The 4,887-nt window shown below is 39.8% G+C and overlaps 1 protein-coding gene across 1 annotated transcript in view; it reads right to left on the reverse strand.

Moving 5' to 3' along the window:
- LOC106870659 (inactive pancreatic lipase-related protein 1) overlaps positions 1-4,887 on the reverse strand; it is a 98,974-nt gene that overhangs the window by 18,430 nt on the left and 75,657 nt on the right. The window lies entirely within an intron of this gene.

The following is a 4,887-nucleotide window of genomic DNA, read 5'->3' on the forward strand; positions in this document are numbered from 1 at the left end:
TATATATACTAGACAGCCCGTGACTCGTTGGGTCGCCTAGAAAGTCTGAGTTTCCTAGCAAAGGAGCTTTGTTTCATGTTTTTTTTTCCGGGTTATTTTGCGTGCTTTCGATGAATGTGACGTCGAAATCACGCATAAACGTGTCCTTTCCCCGGAAAAGAAAATATTGGGCTGCTATTTCTTGCACGCCCGACTACGACGTAACAGGTATTTTGGATCCTTTATCGCAAATAGCTGTTACCTGGTAGCAAGGCGTGCTAGGAATACTAGCCAGATCTTTGGAGTTGTGATACGTTGAATGCACTCGAAAACATTTTTTTAATGGTATTCCCTGGAAGCAATCTTTCGCTTAGACTCTCAGAACTGTCATCCGAATCAGCTGGTTTTGTTCGTTAATTTCCGTAAATTACGTGTAGTCGTGTGTGTGTGTGTGTGTGTGTGTGTGTATGAGAGAGAGAGAGAGAGTGCCAATTACACATACATGAGAACACATACGTTCACTCATTCACTCTCTCACTCTCTCTCTCTCACACACACACACAACTACACGTACATACAAAAAAGATATACGCATATATATTGATGTATGTACGTATACATGACAACACACCGCTTCACTCACTCTCTCTCTTTCTCATTCTTTCTCTCTTCCTCACTCTCTCTCTTTCACACACGCACACACACACACACACACACGTCCATTTAATTTACACGTACATACGTCTTTCACTTTCTCCTCCCTTTTACTGTAAAACAAAAGTAACTGAAAACTTTTTACGGAAATTAATAACTTGAAAATAATTTTTAAAAAACATTAAAATATTGTCTGTTTAAAGAAAGCTAAAATATAAATACTTACTGTGCAAATAACTTACATTTTTGAAATCCCATTCACTTAAAAATATTTCTAAATGATTAAAATATTGTGTACGTCAAAAAGTCGACGTTCTTTTTCTTTTTCTTAGAAAGCAAGAAGACTATGTGTGTGTATATGTCACAGATAGCGGACGTGTGTTTGGGTTGATTGACACGCCATGACATTCATTATATGTGTGTGTATTCTGCATGTGTGTATGTGTGTTGACGTCACGGAAGCCATGTTTTCTTTTCAAGAAATAACAAACAAGAATTGTGTTTACTCGTTTGTTTTTTTTTAATAAATAGAGGTCCGAATGTCACAAAAATTTGTACTGCACTGATGAAGATAAGTATGAAAATAATTATGCAAAACAAAATTAAGATGAAATGTACTATTTCTGAGACATTTCGGGTACAGACAAACATCCCTAGCATTTTAGTTTTATCAAGATAAACACACACACACACACACACACACACACACATATATATATATATATATACATATATATGAACATGTATGTACATATGTATATGTGCATGTGCGTGTGTATACATGTATACACAGATATGTATTATGTATGTACACATATATATTTATATATGTATATATATGTGTGTGTTTGTGTGTGTGTAATAAAGCTGTCTATGTGTGGACTAAAAGTAGCCAGAGACATACAGCCTAAAGGAAGCACCCAAAATCTCTCCAATCTGAACTTCCTCAAAGAAGACTGGAAATCGAGCCAAAAAGAGATCCTCAGACAGGACTGGCAGAAATATCTCTCCACACCAGACATTGGCATTCAACTAGAAAATTTAATCTCTGTTATGCCAGAAATTTGTCCCAGAGCGCAAGGCCAACACAAAGGGAGAGGAAGATCCTCATGAAACGATGGACGATGGTTGAAAATCGCTTCAACCAACATCCCAAAGTAGTGAAAGGTCCCACCTAAAAACATCACTGATGAAGATTGAAAAAAAGACTGCAACGATCCTATGTTAAGGAGAGAGCAGACAAAGAAGCCTGGGTTATAAAAAAACATCAAGTCAAACATAAAGGCCTTCTTTCATTATGCCAAAGAAACGGTCTCAGTACGCTGCAAAATAGGAGCCCTCTTCCAGAAGGATGGCTTCCTCACAGATAACCCAACCAGGATAACTAAGGTACTGAATAACCAGTTCAAAAGTGTCTTTACTACTCCGTTGGAACACAGACAAGTACACGAAGCAATTACGATGGATAACATCGACATTGGTGAAGAAGATATAATACCAGCCATAGATGAGGTGGGCGCAAACTCAGCTGCTGGCTCTGATGGTTTCCCAGCAATCCTCCTCAAATCATGCAAGTCATGCGAGAGTATTACAGATTCTCTTCAGAGTTTTCTTGCAAATGACAAGCTGCCAAGCAAACTGAAGGAGGGAATTATATGCCCAATCAATGAAGGAGGAAGTAGAGCAGACGCCAAAAATGATAGGCCTATCTCTCTGACTTCACGCATCAGCAAAGTCATGGAACGAATAGTCAGAGAGAAACTAATCTCATTCTTTGCAGAAAATTACTTGCTGAGTGATACTCAGCATGTTTTTCGACCAAGTAGGAGCTGCCTGACCCGGTACCTACAGCACTATGACTGGGTGTTGAAATAGTTACTCAATAACTCAAATGTGGATATAATATACCTTGACTTTGTAAAAGCTTTTGATAAAGTTGATCATGGTATGATATGTCACAAACTGCGCGATTTTGGCATAGCTAGAAAACATGGAGAGTGGCTACACGACTTTCTGAAAGATAGAAGTCAGGCAGCGGTGGCCAACGGAGCCACCTCAAAGAAAACACAAATAGTGAGTGGTGTTCCACAGATACTATCTTGGGACCACTGCTTTTTATAGTGGCCCTCAGATATGCCCTTAGCTGCCCGGAGAGCCACCCTTGCAAGCTACGCAGACGATGCGAAAGCCTCGCAGAAAATACAAAACTCTAGCAATGTTGCATGGTTGCAGCAGGAGTTGGACGCAATTTACAGATGGGCTGAGGACAATAATATGCAGTTTAATGCTGAAAAATTCCAAGCTCTGCGCTACCAGCACCAAAAACTGGACGAAAAACTTACAGGGTACACTGACCCAGGGACAATTACAATGCAAAGACCTAAATCAGTGCGTGACCTGGGTATCGACATGAGTGATACCTCTTTCCAAGTGCACATTACCAAGATGGCGACAAAGTGCAGGCAGCTGGTTAGCTGGATCCTGAGAACTTTCAGAACAAGAGAGAAAGAAACCATGATGGTCCTCCAGAAGACATTTGTCCTCAGCCACCTTGACTGCCGCTCCCAACTATGGTCACCCCACGGTGTAAAATTAACAGCGGACCTTGAAGCAATCTAGCCAAGCTTCACAAAAGGATCGTCTCATTGCAACAGCTCAGCTACTGGGAAAGGCTGAAACATCTAAGACTCTACTCCCTGGAGCGAAGGCGGGAGAGATATGCAGTAATGTATATCTGGAAGATCCTGGAAGGGTTGTGCCAAATTTTGACATTGAAAGCTACACAAATGCCAACACGGGTCGCCACTGCACAGTGCCAAATATCTCAACAATGTCACCACGCTTCAGGACCAGTTACTGCAACAGCCTGGGTTTCAAGAGCCCACAGCTTTGTAACATTCTCCCAGAAAGCCTGAGGAACCTACACAAAGTGGATGTGGAAGTTTTCAAAACAAAACTGGATCTCTTCCTGTCGGGAGTCCCAGATAAACCTACCTCGCGGTAGGGGGCGCAAATGAGGGCAGCGACTGGAGTTGCATGAAACGATCGCACTGCATTACATCTGGATATCCTTGTTGCTTATTTTGATTTTAATTACCTTATTTTGAAACTGTATGGATAATACCATACTAAATTCTGGTGCCTCAACTTAAGTACCATATTCACCTGAATCTAAATTTTTGCTATATATATATATATATATATATCGGCTTCATATTCATAGGGCATTATGTAAGATTACTCCTAATAATTGCTGTGTATTTGAATATTATTCAATACTAAATACACACACACACACACACACACACACACACACACATGAGAGTGAGCATGTATGGGGTCTAATGCAGTTTCGCACCTCTCCTTGAAAAATGCATTCTTTAGAAAATATTTTTTCGGATTCCTACGTTTTGGATGTCGGTGATTACGAATATGCCAAAAGAGGAGATTTTTAACCCCACTCCCCTTGGTTACCGTAATTTTGGGACACGCTGTAGTAGCAAATACTTACTGAAGGTGCAGCACAAGGTTTGTACATGGAAACACATGGCTCAAGTTGTTATTCTTCAAAACTCACTATGCTTTATGACTATGCCTGTATGCACATGCTTAAATAGAGATAGATAGATAGATAGATAGATAGATAGATAGATAGGTAGATAGGTAGGTAGAAAGATAGATAGATAGATAGCTTACGTAATAGAGTAGCTCTAAAACCTGTCGTACTCATGTTTCTGCGTGTATCCTGAAAAATCAACAGATGCAAATAACTAACGAACGGATAGTAATGATACGGGTAATGATAATCAGTGTGGGGGGGAGGGGCTTCTGGTGAGAAAACTGGCTTAAACTGATGCCAAATGAGAAATAGAGGAAAGAAGAGAGAAAGAGATAGAACGAAGGACGGAGAGAGGGGTTAAGGGATACATAGAACGATGCTAGTAATAGTATTGCCGCTGTACAAATGTGGCGGAATTTCCTTTGAAATGACGTGACACGAAATTAATTGACCAGTAGAGAGAAGAATGGATGTGGTGGCTTTTGTCATTTTAAGGGTAGCAATGAAAGTGAAGTCGGAGATAGAAAATATTTCCGCCGTTCTTCCAATCTGTAAATGATGGCAACCCAAGCCAAATGGAACCTCTGCCATATTAGTTCTCAATTATTGGATTGCTTTTACTTCTTTTTACTTTGTTATATATATATATATATATATATATATATATGTAAATGTGTGTGTGTGTGTGTGTGTGT

The sequence above is a fragment of the Octopus bimaculoides genome, chromosome 8 (assembly GCF_001194135.2).
Source record: "Octopus bimaculoides isolate UCB-OBI-ISO-001 chromosome 8, ASM119413v2, whole genome shotgun sequence".
NCBI lineage: Eukaryota > Metazoa > Mollusca > Cephalopoda > Octopoda > Octopodidae > Octopus > Octopus bimaculoides.